Genomic DNA, 12,357 nt, shown 5'->3' with positions numbered 1-12,357 from the left:
TGGATAAGCGACAGGTTGTGCTAAAGCATTTTGGGTCTTTCACTCCCTTTTCAACCACAGCCTCTCCATGTTTATCTCCTTTTTGTATTATAGTTCTGCAAAATTTGGTTTGGAACAAAAGGTTTCAGCTATTAAAAATTTTTTAAAAAAGGATTAAAACCCATCTGAACAGTAGAAAGACCAGAATAGAAAATTCTGGGTTTGAATCCTAACTCCATTACATACTATGTGATGATGGGCAAATCATTAATCTCTTTGACCTTTAGGCTCTTCAGTTATAAATATATACCATCTACCTTATAGGTTCTTATCAGGACAAAGTGAGATGAGATGTGAAAGCAATTCTTAATGCTAGTATTTTATTCAACTGAAAATTTACAAATTTCAAGCAGAAACTACATAACAACTTGTATGCTTTGTTTCGAGTGTGAACTCACTCAATGACATACGTTCAAGCTCGTGCCACAGGCAAGATTTCAGTAGGTACAACAGTTTGTCACAGGGGCTGGGCATCCCAACCACTTTTACCCTGTGACACACATAGAAAGACTGTTACTTGGGGTAAACAAATATTCTTGTGACCCAGAAGCTCCAGCCACTGAGGCCCCAGCAGACACCAGAAGAACTAGGAAATCATTATCTTGACCCACTTGTAACCCATATATGACACACCAGTAGGGAAGTTCTGAGGTAAGAATCCTCATTTTTGTCTCTTAATGTAGTATGTCCTAGATCTAGCTATATGACATGCAACTATTTTAGATTGCTTATCAGGTCTTCCAGAATATACACATTCTAAAATTCATTCCTACTCACCAACCTAAAGTTCTCAAGCATTTCACCTTTCTGTACCTTCACCCAAATCTACGTGTCACACACACACACACACACACACACACACACACACACAGGTTGTGCTGTGTTCTGCAGGTTGACACCATTTTTCCCCCTGTATGTCTGTGGATATCTCCAATTCAACTCCAAAATCTCCAGAGAAAATGACATTTTTAAGAGTGTATAGTCATATGACAAGTGCTTATGTTAAAAAATGTGGGGGAAAAGGCATAAAAATTATATCTGAGTTATAATCTCAATTTGTAAAAAATGCACATTTTAAAAAATACTGAAAGTATATAGTCCACTGGGTTTGCAGTAGTTTTCTCAGAGTAATAATTTTTCCCCCCATTTTTCTATATTTTTAGAATATTTTATAAGGAGTGGTATTGCTTATTTTTAATGAGGTATAACTTGCATAATGAACACAAGTCTTAAACATATAGCATAATGGATGTTTATATACGTATACACACAGGTGGCCACAATCTAAATTGAGACTATTTCCATCTCACAACAAGCTCCCTCATTCCCCCTCCCGGTCACTGATACTCCCTCCAAGTAATCATGATCTGACTTCAATCATTGATTGGTTTTTAAGGAATACATAATGCTCTTACAATGTAAGAGATAATAAACTTCATTTTTTAATTGTAGAAAATGACAAATATTTAAACAATGAAATGTAAATATCGTATTTTAACACAGATACATGCTGTTCCTTAAAATGCTAGCTGATATCCATGATTGTTCTGTGCCTGCAAAATAGATCTTCTGGAAAATGGCCACTGGGAGAGAGAAGTAATCCATGTGAGTTGAAGGTGAACCTCAAGGGCTCTGCAGGTTTGCTTGAGAATAGCAAGCTCTGTCCTAATTGGCACACACAAGAAAGTTAATATTTATATGAACTTGCAGTTTTTCAGTTCCTCTAGAGAAACCCTGCATGAACAGACTCCCCTTTGAGATTTCTGATAATTATCAATTCTCAATGAGCGGAACTCGCTTGCTCTAAGTACCTTCTTTCTAAATATAGTTACATAGGTTTTTCACCTTCCCAACCTGGCTAAAACCTGAGGAAGAAAAAGAATTTTTTTCCATTTCCCTATAGGATCCAAACAAGCTGAAAATATCTCCTGTTTGAATAATTGATACAATAATGTTCTCCATACAATGAGTTTTTGAAATTTCTTTTCAGTTCTAAACACCGTCATTGAGAGGGTCTCCTCCTTCTGTGTGATCAAGTTCAATAGAACATGGGGTTTGGCCTTTTCTGTCTGGTATCTCCTTAATAGACACAGCCAGTCCCGTCAATGTGTTTTATTTCATAAACCTTCATATACCTGAAAACACTTGTCAGAATTCCCTCTCTGATGTCTCTTATTAAGTTTAGATAATTTATTCTTCTGTTCCATATGGAAGTGATTTTGTGTACTTCAAACATTTTAGGGTCTCCATTCCTCTCTGATTCTCCATATGTGGGAAGGTGTGGACAAGAGTTTTAGTGTGAATCTGAGCAGCGCTCCAATAAAGGGTTGTTCCCATTTACTGTGGGTATCACCATTGTCCCAAGTATACAAACCATCTCTCAGTTGTGTGGTTTCGCTCACTGACCTCCACTCCGTTGCCAGACCTCTTCTCTGTACTAAAGGACGTTTGCTTTTCTTGACTGTGTTATTTCTGGAGTCACAACATCCTCCCTCCAAACCCTGTCAGATCCCCTGAGGGGCTACTCTTTCCTTTCCCTTTTCTCATAGTAGCTTCCTTTTCCTTAACATGTTTTGGACAACACTTTCATTCTTCTGTTTTTCAAATCTGGTTCCCTGACCCTGTTGAATGCATCAACCACACCACCTTCTGACAGCTGATAGATCTTCCAAGCTGTGTCCCTACCACATAGGACATAGCTACCTCTAAAAGCAAATCTCTACCATACCCAAAACTGGCTCCCCCTTTGCTTTTCAGAGCCTGTTCACACCACGTGCTCTGATCTCCCAGTCACCTGGTCAACCCATACTCTGTGGGCTATCTTCTGGACACATACACACTAAATAGGAAATGGTGATTGTCTTCTTTCCCCTTTAGATGTTCAACCTTGTCCCCATATAATATTCTACCCATGTAAGAGACCTACCCATTTTAATGGGTTCACATAATATATCCAAAGATTTCAGGGTATTCTGGCATGGAGGAAAGAACCTGGGCTTTGATGGACAACAGGCTTGGGTTCAACTGCCAGTCAACAATTTCCCAGCACCCCAGTTTCCTTATCTCTAGAGAAGATAATAAAAGCTATCTTACAGGAGTTTTGGTAGGAAACATTATTTTTCATAAAGTACTTACCATAGTATCTGAAACATAGGAAGAGTATTTTTAAATTAGTTCTATGGCCATTCGTTCCTGTTACTCTTTAAAAACAAAACATTGACATGCGTGTGTGTGTATACACACACGTGTGCATACGTGTACACACACACACAAACATGCACAGATATTAACCTAAACTCCCTGAACTAATCCCAAATTGTGTTGTCTGCTCTCTGAGCCACAACCCTAGTTTTTCTTCTTTTTCTTAAAGCAATCATCAGAGACGAAAGCTCTCTCCTCCCCTAGACTTGCAGCCTGAAATTGCTTCCACAGCCATGTGGAACTCTGGATTTATATAACCTCCCTCTCTATTCCACTGATAAGATGGCACCGTGTGTTTTGGTCACTTCTTAACTTGACAAATATAACTGTTGTCCAGATGGCCTAGTCTCCCTATGTGCTTCTCAAGTCAAGTAAATATTAGAGGCCGCTGCCAAGATTCTCTCTCCCTCTGGTCATTCTGAACCTAGTTCAAATCCCAACTGTCACTTTTGTATTTGCTTTTCACCAAATGCAACACATTCACAATCAGGAGTGAAAGCAAAGTGGCCCCTCAAACATGTTAGGTTACTTCTTTTGTGCTCCTAAATTTTCACTTTTTTAGGTTGTTTCTACTCCTTCCAGTTTTTTTCCTTTCTCATTCTTCATCCACCAGCTGGACTTTTTCCATTCATACTATAAACTTTCCATTCCTCATTCAATAGTGTTCCTAAATTTCATCTAAAAAGGTAATGATACCTAAATTATGATATATCTATTCAGTGGAAGAATAGATGAAGAAGACATATACATATGAAGAAGTTATTTTGGTGTAGAGAAATCTCCCAGACATACCATTATGAGTTGGGGGAACAAAGGGAATGGAACAGTATATATAGTTTGGTCTTTTAATATATATATAGACACACACAGAGACATATTTGCATATTTTTCTGTAAGGATACACAAGAAATTATTTTAAATATTTACCTTTGAGAAGAGTGACATTTTCCATTATTTGAATTTTCTAGCTATGTGCCTTACTTTATTCTAATATTATCAGGAATGTCTGAGCAGTGGGGCTATGGGCAACTATTATTTCTTTTTAAATATTATTCAACATATAACATCTAAGAAATTTCTTATTTAAAAAATAAAAGTAATAATGTCCCTACTCTAGGGGTTCAAACCTGGAAAGAATTGTTAGAAGATGCTAACCCAGGTCCATCACAGCTCCTTTAGTGAGAGCATCACTTATTTTCAAATGTCACGAGGCCTATCATTGTGTTCAGCAGTGAGGTAGAAAACCAGAAATGCACTGGAAAAAGTGGAGTAGGAAACTAAAAATAAATAAAAGACAGTGCCTAACCACTTGAGAGTGGTTTCTGTATAAACAATAGAATAACTGTTATAATCAAGGCAAGACAAGATACTGAAGGAAACCAGGATGGGAAATCCCTCTGCAGCATGGCAAGGAAAGCTTCAGAGGAAATGATATTGGAGTCGGGCCCTACATCAGTAAAGATGGACTAAGTTATGCTGCGTAACAAATTAGCCCTGAAATTTCAGTGCCTAATACTACTCAAGTTTATATCTTGCTCTTGTAAAGCCCATTACAACACATCCCAGCAGCTGTCCATTTTTCCTGCCATATGAATCTCAGGGCCATCTGCCATAGGCAAAGTGGTTGCTCTTTTAGGTTCTCTGACTTTTCTTTTTTCAGTACAATTTCTTCTTTTTCTTCACTACTGACAGCTTTCTTCACATCTCTTCTCTCTACTCAAGAAACCCAGCACTCTTGAATTCATGCTATATATTTGAATAATTAATCCATCTTCCCTCAAAAAAAATTGGTATAATTATGCTTCTTCTTTGTGCTTCAGACTTATCCAATCCACCCTCCCAGAATCAAAACTTACCTGAACTATGTTTTGCTCTCAGCTATTTGAGGGGTATCATGCAACACATAAATGTAGAAGCATGGCTCTTGCTACTCAGTGTAAGAAACAAATGGATAAGGGTCCCACTTGAAAAAGAGCCTATCATGATTTGAAGCAAATACAGAAAAATTTAATGAGGAGTGAGTACCCACCCAGTGGGAGATTCCTGCCCCTTCTCTAAGACAGTTCCATGCTTTTCATTCTAACATCAGAAACAGAGATCTGCAAACATACAAGTGCTAAGTTGAAATGGAATGGATCTCTTGAGAACTCCTTTCTGGCAGACCTTGAACACTCTGAGTGTTCTTTATTGTAGCCTCCAGATCCATTCTTCTCCCTTCTCTACTCTGCTTTATGTGTAGGAGGGTTCCCTGTGGATTATAGCACTCGTCTTCCTTGCCCTCTGGCTTTGGCCAATGAAAGTAACTAACAGGTAGATGGGAAGAAGGATGGGGATAAGGGGGAAGGTGAGGGGATTAGAAAGTACAACGGTAACCACAAGATTGCCACGGGGATACGAAAGTCAATTTGGGGAATGTAATCAATAATGTTGTAAAGATTTTGTAGGGTATCCGATGGACACTTGTCTCATTAGGGAGACCACCTCAAGGATGATGTAGATGCCTGATCACTGCACTGTACACCTGAAGCTGAAGCGGAACAATAATGAATGCCAACTATAATTTATATACATATATACATGTATATGTATATATGTGTATGTGTATATATATATATGTATATATATATATATGGTTACAAGAAATGGAGTACAGCATAAGGAACATAGACAGTGGAAATGTAATGGCTGTATGTGATGTCAGAGGGGTAATAGATTGGGGGAGGGGGATTATCACTTTGTGAGGGGTATAAATGATAAATGTCGAACTATTACAGTGTTTTGTACACATGAAATTAATAAAAAAAATTAACAAAAAAAATAACTAGCAGGTAATCAGAAGATGGGAAAAGAAAAAGATAAGGGTATTTATCCCCCAGCATTCCCCCTGCTTTGCTGCAATGTGACAGTGGCTACACTCTCCTATCTAAAGCCACACTCTTGTCTAGGGGTCTCTTGCCCGTGCTTGTAGCACTCATTGGGTTCCAGGACCAACCACCTCTCAGGCCTAGAGGTGGTAGCAGTTTCCCACCATTACTGGGCCCTGCGTTCTTCATCATCTTTAGTTGGTTTCCTGACCCCTATTATTACCCACGTTGAATTATCTCTTCATTAAACTCTCTCTAATCACTTCTTATGTGTAACATCTGTTTTTTACCAGGATCCACCCCGTTCAGCTCTTCAGCCTTCTTCAGGACAAGGGCCTATACCAGAAGCACACTGAAGTCAGGTCAGCCCAAAGACACAACCTCAGCATAAACTCCTCTATCGGAACCCTTATGCACTATTGGTGGGAATATAAAATGATGTCGTTGCTACTGAAAACAGTATGGAGTTTCCTCAAAAAATTAAACATAGAATTGTTATATGATCCAGTAATTCTGTTTCTAGGTATATACCCAACAGAATTGAAAACAGTGACGCAAACATGTTTATAGCAGCATTATTCACAACAGCCAAAGTTGGAAGCAATCCAAGTGTCCACCAACAGGTGAATGGGCAAACAAAATGTAAAATATACATGCTACAGATATTATTCAGCCTTTAAAAAGAAGGAAGTTCTGACACACAGTACAATAGGGATGAACCTAGAGGACATTATGTAAAGTGAAATAAGCCAGGCACAAAAGGACAAAAACTGTGTGATTCCACTTATGTGAGGTACCCAATATAGTCGGAAAAGAGAATGGTGGTTGCCAGAGGCCGGGAGAGATGGGAATGAGGAGTTAGTGTATAACAGGTATGGAGGATTCTGGAGATGGATGATGATGGTTGCACAAAAATGTGAATGTACTTAATATCATTGAACCATGTCATTTAAAAATGATTAAGACAGTAAATTTTATGTTATGTATATGTCACCATAATTTAAGAAAAAAAAATCAAGTCTTTCTGTACCCTGATAAATAAAGTTTGTTTAACAAGAGTAAGGATCAAGCATGCTTAATTCAAACAACTTCCCTGGATCAGACAGGACAGGAAGTAAAAAGATATGCCCCCATATAAGCTTTTACCATGACTGGGACCTGAACTGGACTAAAATGGGTCATGCCAGGGCAGCCAGAAACCAGCAGCCTATGGAAGCCCTGGACACCCAGGAACACAGCTTCTCATACATAATGCTCTGTGCTGGGACTGAGAGCAGCCTGCAGGCTGTGGAAGCAAAGGCCTGGGTTCCATGCTCCCCTCTAGCAGCCTAATTCTGAGGTAGAACCCATCCTCAAAACAAAGCAGTCTTCTTCACTTCTTCTTCCACTTGGGTGAAGTAAAAGCCAACGACATCTGAGTCAGGAGAACTAGCTTTTACGTTTAAAAAAAAGAAAGAAAGAGAGAGGGAGGGAGGGAGAGGGAGAGGGAGAGGGAGAGGGAGAGAGAGAGAGAGAGAGATGAGAGAGAAAGAAAGAAAGAAAGAAAGAAAGAAAGAAAGAAAGAAAGAAAGAAAGAAAGAAAGAAAGAAAGAAAGAAAGAAAGAAAGAAAGAAAGAAAGAAAGAAAGAAAGAAAGAAAGAAAGAAAGAAAGAAAGAAAGAAAGAAAGAAAGAAAGAAAGAAAGAAAGAAAGAAAGAAAGAAAGAAAGAAAGAAAGAAAGAAAGAAAGAAAGAAAGAAAATCTGGTCCTGTAGCCATCTCTGGTGAACCCCTCAGTTCCTAGAATCCATGGCATCCCCTGTTTTCATTCGGAAGCCCAGGACCTGGTCACAAGTAAAATTAGGACACGTGGAGCCTGATATCGCTCATTACATTATAGGAACAAAGGCCCGACTGGAAGGCACACTGGTGCTGTCTCCTGGATGAAGCAGGCTTAGAGAAGCCCCACTTGGCTGCTGGGAGAAACTTCCTTCAGGCAGACAGGGTGAAGATAAGTACCAATCTTGACGAGAGTGGGCCCCAAACCAGTAGCATGAGCATCACTTGGGAACTTATTAGAAATGCAGGTTCATAGGCCCCACCCAGATCTGCTGAATCAGAAATTCTGGGAATGGGACCCAGAAGCCTATGCTATAATAAGCCCTCCACAGGGTTCTGAGGCCCACTCAAGTTGCAGAACCGCTGGTCTACACCGACCGGTCTCAATGTAAATGCGTGTAAGCAGTGCAAATACTCATGCCCAATTCCAGAAAGTCTGACTTAGTAAATTAGAGGCACAGCTGAGATACAGCGTTACCGACTAGCAAGTTATACGTTAAGAAATCTAACAACAGACAGTCAGAACAGTTGTACATCCTGGCCGAGCTCTAGTCTCAGCAAGTTTTGGAGACAGAACTGATGCCCCAAGGAGGTGGGGGATGAGACAAGAAGAACAAATGGAAGGATGAGGAAGCCCTAGAGAAGGCAATTAGCCCTGGGGCACAAGACAGAGATCCAGCCACCATAACTGGAAACAGAGTTCCCAAATTCAGTTTTAAGAAGACCCATTAATCAGCCCAGGAGCAGAAGATCTGAGGAGAACCACCCCAATGATGAATTTAAATTCCTCCTAAACGAGCTCAGCTAGTCCCCAGAATGGGGCTGTGGGAGGGGAGGTTGAAGGGACGTTAGCCTGCCTTCGCAGGTGGGATCTACCTGGGAGGAGATGGGGAACAAGCACATCCTGACCGAGATGAGTTCAGGTGGCTGAGAAGTTATCAAGCTCATTCTTGGCACTGAGATTCTCATAAGCAATGTGTGGCAGGTTCTGTTTAGTCCTAACTAAAACATAAATTCCTTTATGTTCATTTAAAACATTTTACCGGGCACACAACCAGGGTAGATAAGCACATCCTTAACGAGCAAGGTAAGGTATCATGCCTGCACAGACACAATCCATGCCTCCCACAGACATCAAAATGAGACTTTATATACGATTAACAAACATCATATCTTCCAAGGAGAATTTAGATTGAGATATGACGGTGCTTTTTTTATTCTCTTACTTTTTTCCTCAGGTCTGCCTCCTTTTCTATACAGTAGTCCCCCCTTATGCAGGTGGGATAGATTTCAAGGCCCCCCAGTGAACACCTCAAACCATGGATAGTAGCGAACTCTCTACATAGTATGTTTTTTCCTATGCATACATACCTATGATACAATTTAATTTATAAATTAGGCACAGTAAGAGATTAACAACAATAACTAATGACAAGATAGAACAATTATAACACAATACCGTAATGAAAGTTATGTGAATGCTGTCTCTCTCTAATATCTCGTTGTACCATATTCACCCTTCTTCTTGGGATGATATGAGAGGATAAAATGCCTCAGTGTGAAGAGATGACACAAGGTGAATGGCGTAGGCCTTGTGACGTAATGTCAGGCACCTATTGTCTGTCTGACATCCATAAGAAGCATTTTGTGGCTTCTCTGGGGCATATCTGAATTTCCAGCATCACTACTCTTCCGTTTCAGGGTCATTATTAAGTAAAACAAGAGGAACTTGAACACAAGCACTGAGATGCCGTGACAGCCATCTGATAACCAAAATGGCTACTAAGTAACTAACAGGCATGGAACATCTACACCTGGAGACGCAGGACAAAAGGGTGAGTCACATCCCAGGTCCCGCGAGATTTCATCACGCTACTCAGAACAGCGCAAAATTTAAAACTTATGGGTTGTTTCTTTCTGGAATTTTTCATTTAATATTTTTGGACTGCGGTTGACCACAGGTAACTGAAACCGCAGGAAGTGACCCCACAGATGGGGGGGCGGGGTAGGGGGCTACTATATTCCAAGTCACAGTGAAAAATGCTATTGTGAAAAATCTTTCTTTTTAAGTAAGCTCTCTTTCATATAGATATACCCTTTTTACTCTCCCAGTGGTTGTTATCAACTCCCACATGGCTTCAGATACCATGAGTCCTAGAATAACCCTTATTGTATCACAAGTCAGCTATGCATACAGCCCAAGAAGGTTTCCAATACAATTTGATGGAACTCTATTTTGATTATTTCTTTTTAGGACTATTGAGTAACAGTGATAGTAATGTAACAATAGTTTACGTATTATATACTACACACAAACACACACACACACAGCCCACCGGCTCTCAACTGGACTCATTTTAAGAGAGGGAACTCCCAAAGTTGTGATGTTTTCACCCAAAGTGTCAGCACTCCAACATGAAGAACAGGAGATATTTTGTCAGCCTAGTTGGGTGGGAAGTGGGAACAGAGAGAGTCTTTCACATCCTTCACATCACATGGAAAAGGAAGCCACATTCTTTTCCAATGAATACACCAACTCTAAACTCCCAAATTTCAAAGAAGTTCTGTGAATGGCTTCCTGCTCTCTGCTCTACCAGGAAGGCAATATTGGCTGTTTACCATTTGCCTCACAAAATGGCTCCCTCTGATCCACCTTAGAGAGAACTGAGGCAGCTGCAAGCTGTGTTCATCAAATAAACAACTCTTCATCTCCAAGAAAAACAGAAAAAGCTAATTTGAGAAGAGTTTCATCACATTAATCGGTAGACAATGTTGCTGTGCATGCAGACCTATGGCATTCATTTTGACCAAAACATCTCCAAAAATCATCCCAAACACAGCATCACTGCTGAAAAGCTTTCCTTCATAGGTGGCTAAACGCCTAGTGTTCCTCACAGGTGGCTAAGCTCAAGTAATCTAAATTGAAGAGGCTACCAATGAGAGACCTCACTGTGCCTGCCGTGTCCCAGGTTGTCTGCCTGGAGCAACCGTGAGAGAGTGACATCCATCAAGTCCAAATTGTCCCACAACGTCCAGGACAGCGTGATCTTCACGCAGCACCTGTTCCTCCCTGTTAGTGAGCGTGGATGATAAACTACCAAGGACAATAACATCTAATTGCTGCTCTTAATATCTGGGCTTGCTAGCTTTAAGGATTCCTCAGTTAAAAGTGGGAAAGGGTCATTCTAACACCCAGTCCAGCCCTCGATAATTGTGAAATAAGAGCAGACATCTTGGCCCTCGTCTCTCCTCCTGCTGCCACCTCTGCCTCACCTGTTTCCCTGCCCTCCCTCCACACCCAGAGACCTCACCATTATCCTATCCCCAAGTAGCTAAAACATATTCAGCACAAGTAATGGTTAAGACAGCACAAAATGGTGGTTAAGAGCAGAGACCATGCAGCCAGAACGCCTGGGTTTAAATCCTGCTTCTCTACCCTCTGGCCATGCGACCTTGGGCCACTTATTAAAATCCTCCATGCTCCAGTTATCCCATATTAGAATAGGGACAATGATAATAATGGTGTCCACCTTGGGTTGTTGGGGGGATGAAAGGAGCTGACATTTTTAAGCGTGTAGTATATACCATGTAATACTATGTAAGTATGTAAGATACTATGTAAGTACTTACTAAATAAGTCGCAATATGTGTTATCAATAAGAAGCACTAAGTTAGCACCTATTTTGTGCGCTATGGGAAACAGAGACCTGAGTGAAGATGTTAATGTAGCATGGGCTTGTGTCAGGCATAGAGCTCTAGAATGAGCATTTTATTTCATTTAAAGATGGTAACTTCCCTCAATAACCATCAGTTCCTTGGTCATGGGCATTCATGCAAATTGTACACCTTGCTTTAGCCCTAGGCACTCACTGCTATTGCTCTTCCACGGCAGACCTTGGCCCACTCTTCCCCCAAAGCCAATGAAGAGGATGTTTACTCAAATAGGACCCATACAGTCCAGAGTTTGCAGGAGTAAGGAAAGCACACCCACAATTCACAGCAAATCTCCTTTCTTATCTGCCCTGCCCCACTACCACCTCAATGCTAATCATCTCTCCTACCTTTCACAATGCCTCCTTTCAGCAATGAGGCATTTGAGTGAAAAACTGGGTTTTAAGACAAGTAACTGTGGTATGTTGAAACTCTCTATGAAAGCTAGTTTCTTGACATGTAAACTTCAAACAGCCAATGAGTCTGAAGGCTTGCCATGTGCTCCAGGTTAGGGCAGGTTAGGACTGGTGGAGGGCACAGAAGGAGCACACAACATGGCGGCTACCAACCATCCTCCAAGGAGCTCAAGAAAGCACAAGGCCAGAGGAAACATGTGGAATAGCCTTGATGGGCGTGAGGAGTTCAGAAGAGGGGGGAGTAAATAAGTATAGGTATGATCAGTGCAACAATTATGAGGGAAATGGGGTTTGAATTTTAATTTAAAAT

Source organism: Rhinolophus hipposideros, assembly GCF_964194185.1.
Source record: "Rhinolophus hipposideros genome assembly, chromosome: 17".
Classification (NCBI taxonomy): Eukaryota; Metazoa; Chordata; class Mammalia; order Chiroptera; family Rhinolophidae; genus Rhinolophus; species Rhinolophus hipposideros.
This window is presented reverse-complemented; position numbering follows the sequence as displayed.